Source organism: Felis catus, chromosome C1, assembly GCF_018350175.1.
Source record: "Felis catus isolate Fca126 chromosome C1, F.catus_Fca126_mat1.0, whole genome shotgun sequence".
Lineage (NCBI taxonomy): Eukaryota > Metazoa > Chordata > Mammalia > Carnivora > Felidae > Felis > Felis catus.
Genome location: NC_058375.1, coordinates 88,781,495 through 88,806,755, shown reverse-complemented (window position 1 = coordinate 88,806,755; position 25,261 = coordinate 88,781,495). Strand labels below are relative to the sequence as shown.

The following is a 25,261-nucleotide window of genomic DNA, read 5'->3' as shown; positions in this document are numbered from 1 at the left end:
GGGTAGATTTATGGCTTCCGTGTAACCAATAGAAGGAGGTGGATGGGATGCTGCATGATCCCCAAGGCTAAGTAAGAAAAAAACTATGCATTACTTACCTTACTCACTGCAACACTCTTGCTGCAGAGTCCTGAGGCTGCCACTTTGAGAGAAAGCCCAAATTCCCCACCAGTGGAGAATCCTTGTGACTACAGGAACAGAGAGAAATGCGTGACCAGCTCTCAACCACTCCAGTTAAGCTACAGCCACAGCCTGCCTACAACCATGTGAGAGACTCAAACAAGAATCTTTCATCCAGGCTTTCCCAAAATTTCTAATCCACAGAATTTATGCGGTAATATAATTTATGTCATTTGTTGTACAGAAACACTAGTTGTAATAGATGTCGACACTGGGAACTAGGGTGTGACCCTAAAAATCCTCAAACATGTGGCATTGGCTCTGAAGCTGAATGGCAGGCAGGAGCAGGAAGGACCTTGACTAGACTGTTAGTAAAATAAAGGGCTTCAAGGAAGCTCTTGGCAAGGACTCACTGTAAGAAAGATGATACTGAAAATTAAAGGAAAGGAAATCTGTGCCATAGTACGATAGAAAGTTTGGCAACTCCACAACCTGCAAGAAAGTGGAGGATAGGAAATATAGTTAATTATTGTAATGATATACCTAAGCACATTTCCAGGAAAAATATTGAAATGTACCCCTATATTTTTCTTACTGCTTCTGACAAAATGTCAGACAGTTGAGTTGGGCTAAAGGGAAACTGTTGGGACACCTGGGTGGCTCAGTCAGTTAAGCGTCCAACTCTTGGTTTCAGCTCAGGTCCTGACCTCACAGTTTCATGAGTTCAAGCCCCACGTCAAGCTCTGAGCTCATAGTGCAGAGTCTGCTTGAGATTCTCTCTGTCTCCCTCTCTCTCTCTGCCCTTCCCCCACTTATGCTATCTCTGTCTCAAAATAAATACACAAACTTTAAAAAAAAAAAGGAAACTGTTAAATATAAAGGAACCAAAATATACTGGATTAAAAAATAGAATCATTTCTCATCCTTAGACAATCTGGATTAATGATTCTCATACTAAGAAATGGCCTTAGGCTAAAGATCAAATCCTTGGTGGAAATTTAAGATCCTTCTTTAAGGTCCCAGAAAGATATAAGGTTGTTATTTGAAGAGCTTTTCAGAAAAATGGCCTCTAAAGATTACAAAGGAATGAGACAGATTCTCTGTATTAAACAACAGAACTTCTAAGAATTTTGATGACTTTGTCTCACAACAGATTCACAAGGTGGTGGCTTTTGTCTAGTGGAGAGAACCACAATAATATTCACAGAAAAAAACACAGCACCTTAAGAGAACTATGTTAGTAGAAGTACTGCCAGCTTGTACTATCAAGGACAGACAGAATACAAAGTGAATACAGGTTTTTGAACCCCCATCATGTTATGGACATGAAATAGGATGAAAAAGTAACTCAGTTTTAATCTCCTTTTTTACTGACTTTCATTTGATTATTTTTATGGAAAAGAAAGGCTGAAATAAGATCTCAGACAGTGGGGGACACTACTGGTTGGCTAGTCAGGTGAGCATCCAACTTCAGCTCAGGTCATGATCTCAGGATTCGTGAATTTGAGCCCTGTATCAGGCTTGCTCTTGTCAATGCAGAACCCACTTCTGATCTTTTGTCCCCTCTCTCTCTGTCCCTCCCCTACTTGTGCTCTCTCTCTCTCTCAAAAATAAAAATAAATCTTAAAAAAAAATCTCAGATAGTGGATCCAAGAGCTCAGAGAATAGCTGTAAAGAGTGGTAATCATCCTTAATCAAGAAAGTGGTGATATGTGCCCAACTGGGTATTAGGATTGATATGGACCAGTGACCACTGGGAACATCCCATTTCTCTTTGTTTTAAGTAGGAGTGTCATATTGCTAATCTTGTGCCTGCCCTACCATTGTATGTTGGGTGTGTGGAGAGGCCATAATTCATCTCTTTAGTTCACTGTTTTTTTTTTAATTTTTCTAAATAAAAAAAAATGGCATTCATAGTACTATAGTCAAGGAACTATACCTGAAAAACCTCATCCACACATCAAACTAATATACCTCTAAGTGTGAGCCTTATCCCATAATATGATGAAAACGTGGGAGATTAAAAGGTGAGTATATTTTTGCAAATAAATAATATTTTCTGTGGCCAGAGGACAAATAGTGGCATCAGAGGCATACCGCATTTTTTAAAGATGAACACACAAGTATTTCCTATCCTACATGTTTTTCTTTCTTTTTTTGCTTTACTGAGGATTAACTGATAAATAAAATTGTAATGTATTTAATGCGCACAACGTGATGATTTGATATATGCATCTATTGTGAAAGAATTCTCACAATCAAGTTAATTAACATATCTACACATAACATACTTTGTTTTGTTTTGTTTTGGGGGGGGGTTTATTTGTGAGAGTGCTCAAGATCTACTTTCTTAAGCAATTTCAATTATGTAAGGCAGTATTATTAATTATAGCTTCCATAAAATCCATTAGATTGTTAGACCTCATTCATCTTGTAACTGAAAGTTTACAATTTTTTACCAACCTATATTCCCCCACCCTTCAGCCCCTTGGCAACCACCATGCGTTTTTTACAAATTTGAAACTCACTCATCATTAAGTAGAGTCTAGGAAATCTCTCTTTGAAGTTGTGTGGGCTTTTGTGACTGCCTCAACCATTACAACATGGTGCATGTGATGCTATATGACTTCCAAGGCTAGACCATAAAAATGCCTTACATATTTGCCTTGTTCTCTTGAAGTCTTCACTCTTGGATAACAACCACCAAAAAAACCTGCGGTCAACAGCTCCAAGTGAGCTTCCAGAAGACCATAAGAACTTACATTTTAACCATGGGAGTGAGTCATACAAAAAGTGGGTTTACCGCCATTAAAACCTTATGGAGGGGCGCCTGGGTGGCGCAGTCGGTTAGGCGTCCGACTTCAGCCAGGTCATGATCTCGCAGTCCGGGAGTTCGAGCCCCGCGTCAGGCTCTGGGCTGATGGCTCAGAGCCTGGAGCCTGTTTCCGATTCTGTGTCTCCCTCTCTCTCTGCCCCTCCCCCGTTCATGCTCTGTCTCTCTCTGTCCCAAAAATAAATAAACGTTGGGGAAAAAAAATTTTTTTTAAAACCTTATGGAGCCAAACAAAAGCAAGCAACTCCCAGATAAGCCCTATCCAGACTGCAAAATATATAAGCAAAATAAGTTATTGTTGTGGTTTTAAGCCACAATTAAACTTGGAGTGTTAATTTTGGAGTGTTTTTTTGTTTTGTTTTGTTTTTATTTTTGCTTTTGTTTTGTTTTTCTTCTTTGGAAGTAACAAGTCTTTATTCACTTACTAAGATAATGTAAGCAAGAGACAAAAAGTAGGGGTACCTTGATGGCTCAGTTAGTTAAGCGTCCAACTTCAGCTCAGGTCATGATCTCATGGTTTGTGAGTTCGAGCCCCGCATCAGGCTCTGTGCTGACAGCACCGAGCCCAGAGCCTGCTTTGGATTCTGTGTCTCCGTCTAGCTAGACAAAAAATAAGTTCAAGCTTCCCAATGTCCCATTTTCCCCCCATGGAATAATGTCAGGGGAGGGTCAGGTATATCATATATATTTTTTTTAATTTTATATGTAAACAATTATAATTAATTGTATATAATCATGAGGAGGTGCATTCACACATATATACATATAAAGAGGTTTTTTTCAAGGAGTTGGCTGTTGTGATTACAGGGACTGGCAAGTCTGAAATCTGTATGGCAAGCCAGCAGGCTGGAAACTCTTAGGTCAGAAGCTGATGCTGCAGTTCACAGGTGGAATTTTTCCCCCTAAAGTGTTTCGTAATGAAGTAACAGATAACTGATAAAATCTATTTGCTTAGGTTGCCCCCTCTGACTGGATGCTTAACCCCTTGTTGTTGCCCACCCCCATTCCCCGCCTTTTTCAATCTATTATAATCTACAATTTCTAGCACCAGGGTGCCTCTCTATCTGGAGTTCTCTGAATCTTCCTGTTAATTTGAAACTATTTCTCTGTACTCCCCAGTAGACTATCAAATCTCTTCTTTATATTTATATTAATTCCTCACCTTTTACCAAAACATGCAACTCTATTAGCATTTCATGTATCCTACTGAGGCAAAAAGAATTTGATTTAAAATAGTTTGTAAGCTTACATTAAAAGTAGAAACCATATGTTCTTTACCTTGATTTTCTTTGTAGCCTCCTAATATTATACATTCCACACAGCAAAACCTCTAAAAGTATTTGGTGAGTTGAATAACATTTAATCTTAAACAGTCTTAGAAGACATTTTAAATTAATAAACCAGTGACATTTGGTTATAGAAATTGGGAGAATGGAATTAATATGGAGGTTCCTCCAAAAATTAAAAATAGAACTACTATATGACCCAGTATTTGTACTACCGGGTATTTACTCCCAAAATACAAAAACACAAATTCAAAGAGACACATGCATCCCTATGTTTATTGAAACATTGTTTATAATAGCTAAACTATGAAAGCAGTGCCAATGTCCACTGATAGATAAATGGATACAGAAGATATTATATATATTGAATATTATTCAACCATAAAAAGAATGAAATCTTGGGGCACCTGAGTGTCTCAATTGGTTAAACATTCATCTCTTGACTTCAGCTCAGGTCATGATCTCATGGTCCGCGAGTTTGAGCGCCGTATTAGACTCTGCACTGACAGTGCAGAGCCTGCTTGAGATTCTGTCTCCCTCTCTCTCTGCTCCTCCCCTGCTTGCTCTCTATCTCTTTCTCAAAATAAATAAGAATAATTTTTTTAAGTTGAAAAAGAATGAAATCTTGCCATTTGCAGCAAAAAGCTAGGGAGTATAATGCTAAGTGAAATAAGTCAGAGAGAGACAAATACCATATGATCTCATTCATTCATATGTAAAATTTAGGAAACAAAACAAATGAGCAAAGGAAAAGAGAGAAAGGGAGAGAAACAAACCAAGAAACAGACTCTTAATTATTGAGAACAAATTGATGATAGCCATAGGAAAGGTGGGTGGAGGGATGAGTGAAACAGGTGATGAGGATAAAAGACTACACTTACTATGATGGAAAAAAAAAAAAACCTTTCCATTATCCTACATGAATTTTCAAAGTTTAAATATGATCCATTAATGTCAGCCTTTATCGCAACTAATAACTCGCATGCAAGTGTTTTCTTTTTCATAAAAATAAATATGAAGATGTATATAGGGTTGCAAGACTAATATGTACTTGAATTATTGTAAATGTCATGTTTCTTAAAAATCACATATAGAATGAATACTAAGCATATATCTCTAAATGTTTCCCTTGTAATTAAAAAATAATCCTTTTTGGGGGGTGCTTGTGTGGCTGGCTCGGTTAAGTGTCCAAATTCAGCTCAGGTCATGATCTCACGGTTCATGGGTTTGAGCCCTGCATTGGGCTCTGTGCTGACAGCTCAGAGCCTGGAACCTGCTTTGGATTCTGTGTCTCCCTCTCTCTATGCCCCTCCCCTGCTCATGCTCTGTCTCTGTCTCTCAAAAATAAATAAATGCTAAAAAATTTTTTAAAAATCATTTTTGTTTTTCTAAAAAAAAGTAAGAAGAGAAAAGAGAAGAGAAAAGAAAAAAAGAAAAGAAGAGAAGAGAAGAGAAGAGAAAAGAAAAGAAAAGAAAAGAAAAGAAAAGAAAAGAAAAGAAAAGAAAAGAAAAAAGAAAACTGGGAGAATGGACTAAGTTGTTTGGTCCAACTAAATTTCAGCTTAATTTTCATTAAGCTGAAGTTTAGCTTAATTTTTATTTCACTTGAGGTTAATTCCTATAAATGTGGGAAAGTAATTACCACAAGATGATACCTTTTAGATTATATATTTAACAATGGACCTAAGCATCCTCTATCCATCTGTGTCATCACAACTAAAATATTACCTATGTGTTGTTTTAAATATCCTTGTTAAAATGTGATGGCTGTAATATTGAGTGAAGGAAGCCAAACAGAAAAGAAGACATGGTGTATGATTTCATGTTTATAAAGTTCTACAACAGGCAAAAATATTTTCTGCTGCTGTGACACAAGATGGTGGCTGCCCTTGGGAAAGGGTAGTGACTGAAAGGAGACAAGAGGAACCATCTGGGTGGCTGGTAATCTGTTTCTTGATCTGACTGATGGTTGTATGATGAGCACTTGTGAAAATTCACTGAGTTACAGTCACATAATGTGTAAGCTCTGATTAACATTATACTTCCATTTCAAAAGTACCTATTTTTAGACATCAGTTATCTCTAGATATATATTAATGTTAAATGAAATATGCCTCTGTATCAAGATGTGAAGAAATTGAAGAATATGAGAAGGTTAGAAAGACAAGGGACTTAAAAGATCATGTACTGTAGTCATAATTTTATATAAATGAAGCATCTGAAACCTCAAGATGGTAAACATCACAGACAAAGTCATGGTGCTATTTAGAAGCTGCATTAAGTGGTTTGATGACTCTTCACTTAGCATTCTTTTCACCATGCCTGGTATATATGGCCATCAATAAAAACATGTTTCCTGTTCTTGAATATACTGCATTATGAAAATAATCTATGAAGATTAATGTCTATTTCTCTTCCACAATCTTTAGGTTCAAAGCATTCTTATAACTTATATTTATGCTTCTAGTTCTTATAAAAACAGCCTGGGTCTCTTTTATTCACCACTGATCCCGCAAGTTTCTGGTCGCTTTGACTTCAGAAGACCCTTTTGATCTTCGAGACCTTGTAAGTATCTATACTTGAGAGATTCTCTAACTCTGCCAAAAAGTCATTCTCTGGGTTGTTTCCCATTAAAGGGGTGTAAAAGCTTACATTTCAGCTTGTTCCCTCTCTGCAGGCATCGAGGCTTTATGAGCTATTTTTCCTAGCACATCAGTCAGGACTTCACCAAACTGCATCCCACTGGGTACAAAGAATATTCTTAAGTTTCCAGATAGACGTATCTTTTACAGTGACTCCTCTCTCCTTTTTCTCATTTCTAGGTCACTTTCAACTTATTCTTTACAATACATGGAGATTAATCAGTCAGCTCCTCTAATGACCATATACTGTTAATCAAAATAGCTCCAGCATGCTCCTTCTGCTCTGTAGCTGTCTGGTAGCTGCTCACTTTTCCTTTTGACCAGGTGTCATTTCTTATCATCAAGAAGCTAGTTAGAATTTTATGATGTTTTGATATTAGAAAGTGACAGTTTAATTTTTCTATCTTTATAATATTGACTTTTTTTCTAACTAAAGTAACACATGCCAAATATAAAAAAATGGAAAATATGGGAAATTATAATAACAATATCAAAATATCAATCATAATAATAGCTAACTTTTATATACAGCTTACTCTGAAGGACTGTGCTAATTTATTGACACATAATAATACCTACACATTCATATCTTACCTAATCTCAGTACCCTAGTGAGGTAGATACAGATAAAATTAAAGGAAGACAAGTTAAATTGCCAACTTCAAAATCACGTGGCTAGCAAATGGCTGAGCAGAGAATTGAATCTAGATCTTCTGAGTACAGAGCCCCAAATCTCTTAAATCTATTATTTAAAAATAACCAATATTTTACATTCTGGTGTTCATTTTAGGTTTTTTTCCCTCATGTAATTAATACATATAACTCTACAAATACTTTTTTATATAATTGGGATCATTCTATACACACAAATTTGCACCCTGCTGTTATTATTTAGCATTATATTTATAACAATTTTCTCATTTTATTAAAGCTTAAAATATTTGAAATCTTTATTTTCTGGGTTATACAGCATTAGAACTTTTTTTTTTCTTTAATATCAGTTTTTAACAACTGTTCATTTCTCATACATTACCTGAAGTTTGCTGCTCCGTTGTGATTCTGCTGGGCTTTGTTTTTGGATGATCTAAACTCGGCCTCATATGCCTTCTCAATCCATAGTGCAAACTGAGGGAAGAGCTTCTATCTGGGAAAAGTGCTCATGGGGAGCACCCCAGTCAAGTCCTTCAGTTGTAGCTAATCGTGTGTCCAGATGTGTCAAAAGTCACAAATATTCATATCAAATTGGCAAAAGCATGCCACATAGCCAAACCCAAAGTGAGTGGCACCAGAAAGCATGGCCAATGTGTGGAGGAAATGAATGATAATGAACCAATAATGAACCAATAATACAATCTACCATAGTATTTATTTCCATATAGCAGGCAAAGTATATTCATTCCTTCCCCAAAGCACTCAAATGTATTTTCTAGAAGTAAAAATATGGGGCACCTAGGTGGCTCATTTGGTTAAGCAACCGACTTTGGCTCAGGTCATGATCTCATGGTTGGTGAGTTCGAGTCCCGCATTGGGCTCTGTGCTGACAGATCAGAGCCTGGAGCCTACTTCAGATTCTGTGTCTCCCCCTCTCTCTGCCCCTCCCCTGCTCACATTCTGTGTCTCTCTGTCTCTCAATAATAAATAAACATTAAAAAAAAATGCTCAAATCCCAAGACCTTGTGATCTAAATTAGATGCTTTGGAAACTTCTCAAGAAGTGAAGAACTCTCAAAGAAAAAGACAAGTTATCTGTTCCCCTACATACCCAAAATACAGTGAGGAAACAAGGACAGGGTAATAACAGTGAATATTTACATAAAAACAGGAAAAATATTTGCAGTCATCACTGGTTCTTAGAAATTCTCAAATCCCACTAGGCAAATGTGAGGTCCTCCCTAACCTAAGAAATGCTTCTTGATTAGGTCCCAGTTCTGTCCTATAGAGTTGACCACTCTGTCCATTGCGCTTTAAGGCATTTGGCTGTCTTTGGGGATATTCTCTTTGGCCATAGCTAAAGAAGACATTGGGGTAGGCCCTCCTTGTCATTGAACAAATTTTCCTACCTATAGAGATTTAAGGGACAAAGGGAAATTTTACATCTGGAAAGTTTACAGTCTTTTTATTCAAGATACATGGCACATTGGCAGCACAGCTCTCTCTAAAAGTTTGCTAGTTCCTGTCTCTCTGATTCTAGTCAGCTCTTTTTGAGCCAAACTCTTAACTCTTTCTGAGATACATCTCTCTCACTCTCTCTCTACACTTAATTTAGGTTCTTTGAGTTCATCAGGCTTCCACAAGACCAAAACAGTGCATTGTTATCATTAAGATATTTTGTCCAAACGAAAGGATTTTGAGGGCCACTTAATAAAATCAGACTTAAGGAAGGTTTTGACATTTATGCCTTTGACGTAGTCTTTGTCCCAAGGTTATGTTTCTATGACCACACCCTTGATTTCGTTTCTATCTTTAGGTTTGATCTTAATTTGAGAATTATGTACCAACTGGAGATGAAGAATAAATGCATTTTCAACTCTGCAAGTCTCTAAGTTTCTGTATTCTCCCTTGGAAACATTTTTTTTTTCCCTTTCTGAGCTCATTTCTTTCTAAATGGAGCGAATAATGATCCAACCCAGGCTGCCATTATTTTGCTCAAAACCTTTTTACCTAAAGCTTAGAGGTACATGTTCTGCCTTCTAAGTGGTGATTTTATCAAATATTTCACAACAGAATGTTGTGGTCTCCCCTTTTCAGCCCCTTATAATAGTTCCTTCCCTCTGCCTTCCCTCTACCCCTATAGCCAGTGCCATATACTTTGGTATTTTGTTTTGCCAGCACCTCAGTGATATCAAATTCTATATTCAGTTTTCTCTCGGTTAATCTGGGGGGAGGGGAACCCTCAAAATATTAAAGGCTTAAAATGACAAATGATTATTTGTTATTAGCATCAAATGAGGGTTGCTGAGAGCCCAAGACTCCTCTGGACTCTCCTGGAGGGAGGAAGTAGAACAAGGGCTTCAGGTTGTGCCTGAAGTAAGCTACTTTCCTAGGCTTTTAATACATGTCATTGAAAAATCCTGTTTGCTGAAGCCAGTTTGAGCTACATTTTCTGCCACTTGCTCCTAAGAGAAATCAATGGATCTGCTTTAGTAAGGAGTTGGATCTGTATCCTATGAGCATGGCGGACATTAAAGGACTTCCTTCAAGGGTGCCAGGATGGCTCAGTCAGTTGAGCATCTGACTCTTGGTTTAGGCTCAGGGCATGTAGAGCCCTGGGTCAGGCTCTGCATTGACAGCATGGAGCCTGCTTGGGATTCTTTCTCTCACTCTCTCTCTCTCTCTCTCTGCCCCTTTCCCACTTATGCTCCTCCCTCTCTTTCTCCCCCACTCTCTTTCTCTCTCTCTCAAAAAATAGAGAGATAACATGAATTACACTTTGAAAAAAATTGCCCCATCTGCAATAGGGAGAATGAATGGGGAAGAGTCCAAAAAGGATGGGGAGAGATCAGTTTCTAGGCCAATGGAGGAATCTAAATGACAGGTGGTAGCTTGGAATAGAGTGGCGGTACTGAAGGAGACATGCTCCAATTTAAAATATTTAACAGAAGATTCATGAACTGTAGTGAATTCTATATGTGACTGAGGAAAAAAGAAATGTTATAGCCCATTCAAAGAAGCAGGATATTGGGAGCACTTGGATGGCTCAGTAGGTTTAGTGTCTGACTTTGGCTCAGGTCATGATCTCATGGTTTGTGAGTTCAAGCCCCATGTCTGGCTCTGTGCTGACGCCTCAGAGTCTGAAGCCTGCTTCAGATTCTGTGTCTCCCTCTCTCTCTGCCCCTCCCCTTCTTGTGCTCTCTCTGCCTCTCAAAAATAAATAAAGATTAAAATAAAATAAAAAATAAAATCAGGATTTTTTTTTGCAACCAAATGCATGGCAGGATCAGTGTGATAAGAGACATTGAAACAGAGCTGGTTTCATTAGAAGATAATTATTATAATTATTTCTTCAACATGTTGAATATTACATGCCCTTAAAACATCCAGATGGAGATGTTCAGTACGCAGTTGGATATTTGAAACTGAAAAGACAGATTTGGGGCCATTAAGTTAAATTTGAACATAGATAAATTCTTGAAGGCATATAACCTGTTTTGTGAGCATTCTAGAATCTCTTTTGTTTTGATAACAATAATATCATAGTTGTCATCTGTTTCATATAGAGAGAGACCTTTTCTTTCCCCAAGACATTTATAAACTCTTGAGGCACAGGAAATTTACCTCTAGCACCCAGTAGAGCAGCCTGTGCTGGGTCAGAGTTTAATAAAATTTACTTAGTATATGAGGATTACAAATGCTATCATCTCTCTAGCATTTTTAAAAATTATTGTTAATGTTTATTTACTTTTGAGAGACAGAGACAGAGCGTGAGTGGGGGACCAGCAGTGAGAAAGGGAGACAGAGAATCTGAAGCAGGCTCCAGGTTCTGAGCTGTCAGCATAGAACCTGACATGGGGCTCGAACTTAGGAGCTGTGAGATCATGATGTAAGCTTAAGTCAGATGCTTGACTGAATAAGCCACCCAAGCCCCCCTCATCTCTCTAGCATTTTAACTTGATGTTTCTTTTCTTTTCTTATGATTTCAAATGTGGCTTTGTTCCATCTTTCACCCATATACGTGCCCATCCATTTTGCTGGGCCTTTTTCTCGCCCATCTACTCACATACAAAAGACCACTTACAAACAGCTCCTCCCTCACTTCTGTTTACACATAAAGATCAAGAGTGTATCTGCATATTTTCTACACAATTTTTGTTTTCTGTGTTTACATTGAAGCCAAATAATAGTAGGGAAGTGGGAGAGGGAGGAGAGTCTATCTGATGAATTTCGATACAGGGGGTTTTGGTTTTGGTTTTGGTTTTACTGTTTTATCCTTCCAGCGTGCAGTGCAGAAAGGAAAGTATTACAGATGGATTATAGATGTGCAAAGCTTGAGCAGTTCCGTGGGGGGCTGTATTTCAATTTTCATGAATACTTCAAAAGAACTAGAGGAATATTAAGATGTGTCATCACTGACCCACTTTGAGATTTTCCACAAATAGTCTGTTCCGTTTATGTAGCAGAAATGGCTGCTAGATGAGTAACATAAAAGTGGATTTAACTCCGAGAGTAACAGGAACTTCTTAGCTTACCGTTTATTGCCGCAGCTGCAGTATGAACCAACATGTTCAGGGCCTCCACCCCACAGACACGCAGAAGTCCAAAAGCAGCCAGTCAAGCAGATAAGAGTTATGTTAAACTGGCCTCACCTGCAGGTCCCTTTCTGCATATCTTCCCACAGCAGAATGGCCCTTCCCGGCCAAAACCGGTACAATCATTTGTCACGCAAATGATACATTTCTGAATGCCAGACAGTGGAAAGACAATGACACCTGGAACCACAGCATACTCACCGCATGCCCATTATAAAATGAGATCATGTTGGAAAACATGCAGGTGTTGATCTCCAACAGCTTTATTCAAGGACATAAAACGTTTGGGCATAGAGCCACAGGTGCTTGCTTTAGCCTTTTCCTTTTTTCTTTTTAAAAAAAAACTAGTGGCATATTAGGCTGGGGTAGATTGCATTTTCAGGCCTTTATTGCCTTATAAATCCTCTTTTGTGGAACAAGAAATTGTAATAGAATGAAATTTTGAGCATGCAAATATTGTAGAAAAATGGCACTTACAAAATGACTAATTTATTCACTTTCAGGCTGTTAAAATAAATTCTCCTATGGTCAACTCAAATGCAGTGACCTCTACATATCTTTGAGAGATTTGGGGGGAAAATATCGTAATTCTAAATAAATTAGCTTATTCTCGGTAAATAGCGTTTTTTCATTCCTCACCTGTCTATGCCGTATGTATAAGTCCACTTTAAACTAGGTGTCCACATTAAGCAAGTTCTTTCACCTGCTGTCTCTGGTTCTCTTCCAAGTCCCCAGAAATCCTTCAAGCCATGCTGATACCCAAATTTGCACCTCTTAGATGGAATGTTCCAGTGTCTCCAAACATCGTGCAAGGCACCAAGCACATTCCTGTTTTCTCCCTAATGGAGTTTCCAGGGGCGTGGATGCTCATCCATGAGTGCTATCATCAGTCTAGCTATTCAGCAGCGTATCTCTCCTTTAGAGTGCTAAAGCTTCCTGTTGGTCCATCTCATCTCAGAGCAAGGACAGGAGAGAGATAAGTGGTGTTGAGAAGAATATGATTCCCTTTGGTTTATAGTCTTTAGAGGGCCCCTGATGCATTTCAGAACCAAGTAAAACCTATTTTTAAGTTTTTATTTACATTCCCTTTCCTCCTCGGGATTCAGATATAGGTCCAAAATAACTTACATGAACTCTAATAGCAGCCAACATGCTTCTGAGGACTTTGTCTGAGGACTTCGATTGTGTTATAAAGTTACGATCTTCATCCCTGGCTCCTTCATCCCTTAGGACAAATTCCTCCATGAGATGCTCCTTAATCCCTTGAAAATAGGCTTTCTTGGGCCATCCAATCAGTTTGCCAATTCTATCTAAATTGCAACATTGATAAATGTTGTTTATAAATCGACAAATATTTACTGAATCTTTATCATAGACTAGACATTTCAAATAAGTTTTTAACTACTTACAAAACTTTATCACTAATTTTTATTTGCTGAAAAGTATTGTCCTGCATGGCCATTAGAAACACAATCCAAAAAGGAGAATTTATTTAATTACTTTTTGGCAAAAAAAACTAATCATCGCAAAAATATAATGAATTAATGATTGCTCCAAATGTAGTGCCTTAGCTCACATGCCATTTTGCACGTGCATACCAGTACATGTTGATGACATTTTCTGAGTGTTAGCTGATGTCAAAGCTTCTCTTGACTTCCTTGCTCCACCAGCTTGTCCTTCTTCAAGGAAAGGGGGACCACCCAGAACACTTCCTATACTCTCTTAATAGATCTTCGCAACAGCTTTACCACACAAATGCATTCCACACCATCTCCTTTATGACAGATGGTGAGTGATAAACCTCAAGTGGCAGAACTTGGTTTCAAAATTTATTTAAACATCCTTCATAGATAACCTTAAATTTTCACTTCAGTATGTGAGGGTACTTCACACCTACTGAATTGGCTTTTGGAGAATCTGCTAAAAATAGAAGCCAAAAGGGAAAATTGTGTGCTACATGCTACTAGAGTCAGTTTTTTGAGCCTTTACTTTACTAGTATAACTCAGTTTAGGCATTGGTCTCAGGGCTAAGCTAACATGAGGTAAAGTTAAGCCTTCTTTTCATTGCACATCACTGCGGATCCACAGAGGAAAGAATAGAGAGTGACTAAATTTCTCACTGACTTTTTATCACTTCTCTCTGTTGTAACACTTTCATAGAATATATATATATATATATATATATATATATATATATATATATATAATTTTATTCATTTATTTTGAGAGAGACAGAGACAGCATGAGTGGGGAAGAGGCAGAGACAGGAGGAGAGAGAGAATCCCAAGCAGGCTCCATACCACCAGCACAGAGCCAGTGTGGGGTTTGATGTCATGAAACGGTGAGATCAAACCAGCCTATGAACAGAAACCAAGAGTCAGATGCTTAACCGACTGAGCCACCCAGGTGCCCCTCATGGAATAATATTTATGATGATATTCTCTCTCATCAATCAAATTAAATTTCCACTTCTTAAGACCCCTGTTCCCCCCTTTTTTTTGTCAACGATGAGAAACAGCATAGATATCAGTACACAAATGAGGGAAAAGACAAGAAGAGAAAAGCCAGAGATCCATGGCATTAAAATATAATGACCTAAAAATAAATGCATGAACTAATCAAGCAGGCATTTAGTGTTTGCTATTCACCAGCATTTTTTCTGTTTTATCTTCTTTTGAATTCTTTTCATATCATCTTCCTTTTTCCAACTCATCACCTCACCATAAAAGGATTCTTGTAGATAAAAGCCTTCAAAACTATCTTGTCCAGATCCAGCATGGATATTCTGCATCAAGAGCCTTTAAATTTTTATTTAAAATCTCTAAAACATTATCAGCTCCACACCTTTCACATTAGTAACTAGCCAAAAAATAAAACTAGGACACCAGAGAAAACAGCATTTCACAGATACCAGCAGGTATACAACAGATCAAAAATCGAGTTCCTTCTTAAAACAAAATGATTGCTGTGTGAAGACCTCCATTAAACTTGGCATAAAGAATAAATGTATGAAAATTATTCTTTTCACTAAAATAGTTTCCAAAGTAGATCACAATGAAAATCATATCCCAGCACTCCCTAATTAGAGTGCAAACTGAGCTGGAAGCCTAGATATCTTTAAAAGTATTGTTCATAGCATGAAATCTTCTGTAAAGAGGAAGATACATCTCTAAAGCTTTAATTCACGTGTTTAGGTTGGATAAACTTCCAAAAGAGCAAATAGTTACTCTCGGATTATTATGAAGTTAAAAATACAGTTAAATGCAGACGCATTTGTTAAGATTTTTCACCCAGAGAGGGATCATTCTCACAGCAATCTAGTTAATAGCACACTAGTGGATAAAAAAAAAAGAAAAAAAAAATAGAAGCAATGTACATCCACAGAGAAACCCTGGTAGTAAATAACATAAAAACAGCAATTCACTTGCAGATAGTACTTTACAATTTAGACATTTTCACATTTTTAATCTTACATTCTTAAAGTAAGTTTTCAGAATTCATTTTTCTCATCCTTACTTTATAGACAAAATGAATATAGCTCAAAGAAGGTAAGATTTTCCTGGTATCACATAAATACATAATGACAGAGCCGGGACTTCCAGCCAGATTTCCACCTCTTTTTGCACCAGTTCAAAGGCTTTTTTTTACTACATTATAGCTGCCTTAGGTAGAATTCTCATTACCTGATTAGGAAAGAGGCTAAACAAGCATAATACATTTATTCAACAATGAAATTATCAGTTGGCTACTGCACAAGGGGGTATGTGCATCATTGCAAAAACCTTTGAAACCTTTGAAAGGTGCAAAGAGATTAAATAGAAAGCAGAGCATTTTCTGGCAGACCCTTCTCGGGTTATCTGATTCCATAGAAGTCTTGAGGCTTCTCTTGCATGGAGGTCTTACAATTCTGTAAATTGTAAAAAACTGATAGTAATAGATATAACTCTTGTCCATAAAGATAAGATTTGGCCCATGGAGATTAATTTCCAACCCAAAGATAGTGACTAGTTTTTTATCTATTAGCAAATTCATTGTCATATTCCCAATGGTCTATATGAATATTGTTTTTCGAGTCTCCTTTGAACCAGTTTTAGCTTTTACTTGTCCCCTCATTAAACTAATGAGTTAAAAAAAAAACATTTGATACATGTTTATCTATTTTTTAAGCTTATTTATTTTGAGAGAGAGAAAGAGAGAGAGAGAGCACGAGCACAAGTGGGGGAGGGGCAGAGAGAGAGAGGGAGAGAGAGAGAGCATCCCAAGCAAGCTCCCGTGCTGCCAGCGCAGAGCCCAGATGCAAGGCTCAAACTCACAAACTGTGAGATGGTGACCTGAGCTGAAGTCAGACGCTTAATTGACAGCTACCCAGGCACCCAGATGCATATTTGTTTTTTACTTGTATGAGAGTCATAATTTTACTGTTTGGAAAGTATTCTTATCAAATGAAACGAAATGTATATGCTATAACAAATCACCATCTGATAAGGACAGATATATAAATAAATAGAGCAAAAAGTATCAAATAATACAGATTTGTGAACAAAGTGATTTACAGATAAAAATTAACTGGACAGTAGGATTGGGGAACAACGGCTTAGCTGAGTCTTAAAAAAATGGAGAAAGAGAAAAACCACAAAAGTTAAACATACCACAGGGTCCCTCCCATGTTTAAGAACATAAATTCAACCACAAACAGAGATAAAGCAATCTATTTGGCAGTAATACAACATCATTGTTTAGCATCACTACAAGTCAAAACAAATAATTTCCATTATAAAATATCCTATCTAGGGGTGCCTGGGTAGCTCAGTGGTTGAGAACCCAATTCTTGATTTCAGCTCAGGTTGTGATCTCAAGGTTGTGGGATCAAGCGCCATGTTCGGCTCCATGCTGAGCATTGAGCCTGCTAGGGGTTCTCTCTCTCCCTCTCCCTTTGCCCCTCTCCCTTATTGCATATATTCTCTCTCTCTAAAATAATAATAATAATAATAATAATAATAATAATAATAATAAAATGTCCTACCTAAGTTGCAATACAATAGGCAAATGAAGTAGAAAATTGCACTACCATTTGTTGAATTCAATTTTTTTTGGTCCAAACTGGATATACAGTCCCTAAAAGATTATTTCCTTAGTTATAATTATTTCAGCTGAATAGTTTCATATTTGTAAAGATTAAATGCTCATTAAGAGCAAGTTCTTTTTCTAATTCATTTCATTAGCTAACTTAACACTAAGGAAAGATTATTGCCCATAAAATCCATTTCATAGATATTTGATAAATTTAATGAATATTTGACTTCATGCTGGCACTTCCCCCTGAAGTAGGAAGGAGGAAATTCCATTCATCCTGCAAATAGTCTCAAAGTTTCCTTCTTCTTGAAACTGCCTGGTTAATTTACAGTACCTATATCTCTATATAGCATCAGTTTCATTATGTCTTCTAATATATTGTTGCTTGTAGTTTACATCATCATATTTTGCCCTCTTAGAATCTAATCTCCTTGGGGTCGAGACACTTATTTATGTATTTGTATTTATGTATTTAACTCAAATGCTTGCCATGGTGCATGTGCAAATATCTGTTGGATGAACTTATTTTTTTTTAAATGCTTACATGGCACTAAAAATACTTGAAAAACAAACAAAAAAAATACTTTGAACATAAGAAAATAAAAATTGTTTTCCCTAAATAGTTTATTTACTTGAGACAATAATCTCAATTACCCCAGAATTAGTTTTAAAATTTGTTTTAGTATAAAAAAAATATTATCTGTGCTACTGTTCAGCAGTCTGTACTAAAGTTACATAAATACAGAAAATTTATAGAAGCCATAAATATATGTACATCTATTCCACAACATATACAAACAGCGAATAAGAAAATAATATCAAAGAATGAAGGACAGCAGGAAATTTTATAGGCACAGACACTGCTTTGTGGCAATATTATGATTTACTGAGCTTTATTTTTACCAATAACATCCCCTATAGTCTGCATGTGATTTTCAGAAAATTAGTCAATTTTTGTATCATCTGAGGTTCTGTAAATGACTATTTTGATGATGAATAAAAATCTATCCATAAATAACCTATCCTGAGACATTGGCAAATGACACAACACTATGACTGCATTAGTAATTCATACCACCGAATGAATAATTTGGACAAAAATATCCTAGAACATGCCAAACAAAGGGATCATCCAGAGAATGTGTGATGCAAGGTAGCTATCAGAAGAACATGTGGTCTGAGAGAAGCCCATAGCCATAATGGTAAGACCAAGGGAGTCTGAAGTGAAGGAGAAGTGAGACTGATTTCATGTTAGGTGGATTCAAGGATTGGTATGACTAGGGAGAATGCTAGATTCATTGAAATAGAATTCTTAACTTGACGATTTTTAAAATCACTCTTTTTCTTGAGTATTAGTAAAGGTTGAATGGTGTTCACCTAAAAGAAATGATGAATTCTTAACCCCCGTACCTGTGCATGTAAACTTATATGGAAATAGGATCATTGCAGATGTAATTAGTTAATATGATGTCATACTGAAGGTGGTTAATCCAATGTGACTAATGTCTTATAAGAAGAGGGAAATTTGGACATAGGTATAGAAGAAGACAGGCATGTGAGATTGGAGGGATGCATTTACAAGCCAAGGAATGCCTGGAGACACCAGTACCTGGAAGGGGCAAGGAAGGATCCTCCTCGAGAGTCCTTGGAGAGAGCATAATTTTGCCAAGACCTCAGTTTCAGACTTCTGGCCTCCAGATCTATAAGAGAATAAAATTTCAGCTGTATTAAACGACCTAGTTTGTGGTAATTTGTACAGCAACACTAGGAAACTAATGCAAATACCTTCCTAGGCACTAAAGTAACAAAGTCTATTTTAAGTAGTCGTTTTAACCTACTTACTTTGGTGATCATAATGACTGGATAATGTCATTATCATTAGCACAGAAAAAGAAAATACTGAACTCTTGTAGTACAGTCATAAAATCGATATAAAAATCTGGCTAATGATGGTGGCAAAGATTATCATGTGCCTGATGCATGATCTTACTCTCCACAACCACAGGTAGTAGGCAATATTATCCTCATTTTACAGAAGAGGAAGAACAGGCACAAGTAGGTTAGGAAGTATCACGAGGTAAAAGGTCACAATTTAAATCCAAGTCTTTCTGATTCCATGCAATATTCTTCTGCACACTGCCTTTAGTCCTTCTTCTAAATCTACACAATAACAGTCCGATTGATTTTTCTTAATTGAATTGACTATATGTGTGGGCTTTTAAAGCCTCCTATAGGGGCACCTGGGTGGCTCAGGTAGTTGAACACCAGACTTTGGCTCAGGTCATGATCTCATGGCTAATGGGTTTGAGCCTGTGTCAGGCTCTGTGCTGACAGCTCAGAGCCTAGAGCCTGCTTCGGATTCTGTCTCCATTTCTCTCTGCCCCTCTCCCACTTGAGCACTGTCTCTCTCTCTCCCTCAAATATAAATAAACATGAAAATAAATAAATAAATAAATACATACATACATACATACATAAATAAAGTTGCCTCCTATAATAATGAATCACTGGAAAGGAATTTGCTCACATATCACAAGCATTTATCTGAATTCTTTTAGTCCTGTCAATCAGCATAAGATAATTACCACAGAACATATTTCCTCTCCTACTCATAAATTCTCCATATGTCTCCTGCATGTCTTACATTTCCCCCAAATCAAATGATTCTGACTTGTCCCTTCAGGGAAATGGCATGCATATTGATTACAATGAGAATGGGCTTTGATGTCTTCTAGTCCCTGTGTGGAGTTTCTGTGCTGCCCCTCAGAATGTCTTGACTGTCTCCTGCATCCTCAGAGCCCAGTTTCCTCATTGTAAACTGAGGGTTAGGCTAGCTGCTTAGCATAATGGCAGGCACACACTAAGCTATTATTACAATTATGCCTTCAATAAGTATACTTTACGTAGAACTAGGAAAATGTGTGGATTATATGAAATTGACCACAAATGTATTGTGAGTTATAAAATTTAAACCATCAACTTTCTAGTTTCTATCATGAAAAGGAACTTAAAAAAAAAAAGACACAGAAATCAAAGATGACATTTTCTTTCCTATGTTATTTAAAGAATTTCCTACAAATCAAAACACAAAATAGTTCTGAAAAGCTAATCTTCACAATAAGAAAGATTCTGTAAAGGTTCAAATTCTATATAGAAAATAAATGACTTCTATAAGCAGATTTAGCACCAAGCTGTTTCCACATTTCCTCTGATAAAACATAATCGCCCCATATTTCCCATCCAAATCGCTTTTGCATCATAATAGGAACCAAATGGTAAAAATAAAAGGTATTTACTGGGATTTTTTTTTCTTGAAAATTCAGTCTACCCAAATGATTGAATACTCACAAAAAGGTGTTAAGGAAAATGATGATGGTATCAAGGGAGACAAAATACATTTTCTTTTTTAAAATGTTACCTACTTTCAAATTAGGTACTTCTTAAATTTTGTTTTCATCATCATTAGGATTAATGACAGTGAGGCAGTAAAGTGTAGTGGCTGAGAGTGTGGACTCTCTAATCAGGGTTTTGGGTTATCATCCCTTCTTCACCACTCACAGCTTGTGAGGACTTGGGCAAGCCATACATCCATTCATTCCTCAGTTTCCTCATATGCAAAATATAAATATAAATAATACTAATCTCATAGAGTATCTGAGAAAATTACATGAATGCATGTAAAATGCTTTAAGACAGTGCCCAGCACATAGATAAGCATCATTTAAAATTGAAACTATTATTAATATTCAAACTTATGGTGTGTCTTATGAAGAAATAGTGTCAAATAGCTATTTAAAAATAATACAAATAGTTACCATGCACTGAACACGTATTCTGAGCCAGGCCCTATAATGTGTACACTATGCTATATACAGGATTACCATCCCAATTTCACAGATGATGGAACTAACGAGTGTATAGAGGAGTTATCATTGCACACTCTAGCAACTGGGAGAACCAAGTTTGTTTTTGCTGTCCCTCAACTGTGTACCAAACACTCAGAGGGATTCTTAAGATACAAACAAACCTTCCATCAGGTCTCTTCTCCTGACACCAGATAGGTTTTCATTTTGAACCTGGTTCTAAAATTATCTTCTCTAAAAGAAGAGACTGATATAGTGACTTTTGAAATCACTTGTGAAAGTGATTCAGCAAGGGAACACTTTTAGGAGAAGAATGAGAGGGAAGTAAAATAGGGCACCTATCAAGATGTGGTCTCTGTTGGAGACTAGCTGTGTTTTGGAGTATCAGTTGTACCACACACTTAAGGGGCCAGCCCTTTGTACCCTGTTTGTCAGTCAGTAGCCTTTGACAGCCCCAGGAGTTGGGGAGCAGAGGGCAAATGGTCTCCTGAGCAAGACAGCTGCCACTTCTCCAAAGCCAATGCTGTGAACAAGGAGCAGCTATGAGCCCTTAGAAACCCCACTGCTCCCAGTATCTGGGGAGAGGGCACACTGGCCCAGGGAATGGGCACCAATAGCATATACTTCCATCCACCTTTTGTTATAAAGTCTTTCTTTAAGGAGACCCAACCTCTCCTTTAGTCAATGAGTTCTATATCTGATCACATGATCACAGGCTCAATTCTAGACATTAGACATAGGATGTTGACTCCTACTGGATAGCTGATTTCAGCATTCTGCTTATTTACTTTAAATATGTATTTATATCTATATATAGATATCTATATATACATATACATCTAGATAGATGATAGATTCATAGATAGATAGATAGATAGATAGATAGATAGATAGATACATGTAAATGTATATTCAGTACTTCTGCTGGCTACCTATTTGTTCTGACCTGGGAACATCATGTTCTATGAGCATTTCCATAGATCATGGTGAGCCAGGTGACTGCCCCTGGCTGGTATCCTGACCTTCCTGCCCATTTTGGTAATTACATTCACATTATTTCTGGCACAGAAGTGCTGCCACCTGGCTTTTGTTATGCTGGGATCCTATCATCTCACTGATACAAGAGAGCATGTGTCTGTAATAGCATGTCCTCCCATCAGCCCTGTAGAGAGAAGACAACCTCAGTTGAGTTTCTCAGTGATACTGGTGTCCTCCTTATAAACACATACCTTTTCCATCTTGGGAAACAGTCATTTTGTGGGTTTCCAATATTTTATGGTGGACCCAGTCTAATATGCCCAATTCTTTTTGCCTTTTTTTTTTTAAATCCTTGACTCCAGTCTGTCACAGATTTCTAGCTTCTGTACTTTATTTAGCATGGGCCATTTAATTTTCCAAGATTATAAGAGTCAACCAAATAGTATATTAGGAATACTTTCCAAGCCCCTTGCCAGGGTGTTAATCCTGTGTTGTGAGAGAATGTTCTCATACCAAAAGACAGCATTTTTCAGCTTTTAGTCTTTGATCCAGCTCTCTCAGAATACACTGCTGGGCACATTTTCTTTTTTCCTGCTGATACATGTTAGCCAGATCTTGTGGCTCCTTTGGCATATAACCCATCTCCTCCCTTAGTAGGCCAAGCTCTTTCGCAGTCAGGTTTTGCTTAATGCTGGCCTGATTAACATGGTTCATACCAAATATAATAAATAAGGGTCTGCTTTCCCATAGTGATTTTTGCATTTTAAACATAAATACTGTTAACTCAAATGCTTATTTTTATGCAAACATTTCTCTAACTAGGAAAATGATTTCACTGCAAACATTTTAACCTTCTGTCTCTCAGTATGCATGACTCTGAGGGTAGGAGTGGAGGCAGATTCCAAGGAGGACAAGCATTGTTTTGTAAGGCATCTGCCTCATTTGAGCCCTCTCCATTAGTGGGGGTGTGGGGGTGCAGGTAGAGTTGGCTAGTATTAAAGCTAAGAGGTGAATCTCAAGTGCATCAATCTAGAAGATATCCCAATCTTAAGTTTCAGGACCCCACTCCTTTCTCATTAAGGCTCTGTTTTTGGCCTAGGATACTTGCCTAGACTAAAATTCCATCTTCCTTACAGATTTCCCAGGTTTACAGTTAGGTTCTGTGTCTCATCTTCAGCTTTGTCTGTTGTCTGGCTGTGGGCAGTAAGTCTCTAAAAGGGCTGCCCAGGAGGCTTTCCAACCCTCCTACAAGGTTGATCAAAGATGTGGGTCTCTCATTTTCTCCTTTCAATACATCAGTGACACTTAGCAACAAACATCACATTCCACAGTCCTTATAATTACCATATACATTATACCTGAAACGTTAGAAATGTTACACCAGCTAGAGAATTCCCTTTCATCAACGGCCTGTTCTCGTTAATTGGGGACAGTCTGAGGCATCAGTGTTACAGCATTCCAGGCCCTCCTGATATTTTATTTACCTTACTGGGATATTTATTGCCATCTTGCTAACAAGTGAGTCACCTTCACCACTCCATTCTTACAGTCGGCTTTCAAGAATCATTTTGGCACCATTGTAGGTCAGGATTTCACAAATCAGAGCCTTAGATGGGTCACCCTTTTGGAAGTGATAAAGAAATACTCTCATGAGGAGACCTAGGGTTCCAGCAGGAGGCAGTAGGAGTGAGGGAGTGGTCTTTGTATCCCCGAGTCTGTGTGGCAATGGGGTCTGGCTGTGGTGTAAAGTCCTCTGGGAGGCAGTTTCATTCCAGGTGAGGGCAATGCTCCTGCAAAGGGGAGATTATGAGCCAATAGTCAATAGCTGAGTGTAGGTGTTCTTGCCCTATATAGAGGATCTTGGGAGCACATTAACAGCAGCCACCGTGCCATGTTTCTGAAACATAATTCAAAGCAGTGCTTCCAAAACATAATACCCATGTATCAGTTTTTTTTTCACTTGTTACTTATTTTGCTCTACTTATCACATTACTCTCCCCCAACATATGTATTTTTACCACATTTTATGCTGTTTTTCCACACATTTAACTAAATTATTAAGTTCCTGTAGTGCAATAGATTATGTCTAATTTACTTTTATACTTAAGAAATTAAGCTACCTGCCTGGGATAATCTACAGCTTCAAATGTGGATGTTGACACTCCCAAAATTCTCTATTTGATTGTCAGAAGCATGGCAGAGGGCAACATTTCTCCTTCCAGCTTATACCACCAAACATGAAGGCTCTCATGTGTTATTCTCTGGTCACATATAAAGAATTCTCTCGAGGCAGCAGGGTGGCTCAGTCGGTTAAGCATTTGACTTTGGCTCACGTCATGATCTCATGGTAGGTGGGTCAAGACCCGACGTCGGGCTCTGTGCTGACAGCTCAGAGCCTGGAGCCTGCTTCAGATTCCATGTCTCCCTCTCCTCTCTCCTTTCCCTGCTCTCGCTCTGTCTGTAAATATATAAATTAAATAAATAAATAAATAAATAAATAAATAAATAAATAAATAAACATTGAAAAAATTTAAAAAGAATTCTCAGTCAATACTTTTATTCTTGAGTAGGCTTTTTGAGGACATAAAAATTTTTTAAAAATGGGGGCATCTTAGTGACTTAGTCGGTTAAGCTTCTGACTCTTGATCTAAACTCAAGTCTTGATCTCAGAGTCTTGAGTTCAAGCCCCATGTTGGGCTCCATGCTGGGCATGGAACCTACTTAAAATAAATAAATAAATAAATAAATAAATAAATAAATAAATAAATAAACAAACATTGAAAAAATTTAAAAAGAATTCTCAGTCAATACTTTTATTCTTGAGTAGGCTTTTTGAGGACATAAATTTTTTTTTAAAAATGAGGGCATCTTAGTGACTTAGTCGGTTAAGCTTCTGATTCTTGATCTAAACTCAAGTCTTGATCTCAGAGTCTTGAGTTCAAGCCCCATGTTGGGCTCCATGCTGGGCATGGAACCTACTTAAAATAAATAAATAAATAAATAAATAAATAAATAAATAAATAAATAACAGAAGACTCCCTTGCCGAATTATCAACACTAACTAAAACCTTCATGCATAAGTGTAAATTCATTCATATTTTCAGAAAAACCAAGAGCACAATAGGAATAGCATCTGAAGGAGCAAAGGTCCATCACATCAATAGTGGAAGTAGCACAAGCAGTGGAAGAGAGCACATTGCTCAATATTTTCAGACTCTCAG

General features: G+C 37.4%; 1 long non-coding RNA gene across 1 annotated transcript; it reads right to left on the bottom strand.

Annotated features, from left to right (window-relative positions):
• Nucleotides 1-13,185: 13,185 nt before the first annotated feature.
• LOC123379720 lies at nucleotides 13,186-24,459 on the bottom strand. The gene is made up of 3 exons (XR_006584607.1): nucleotides 23,525-24,459; nucleotides 18,809-18,899; nucleotides 13,186-13,436 (listed from the first exon to the last, which is right to left on the bottom strand). It is a non-coding gene; the product is annotated as an uncharacterized LOC123379720 (long non-coding RNA).
• Nucleotides 24,460-25,261: the final 802 nt, after the last annotated feature.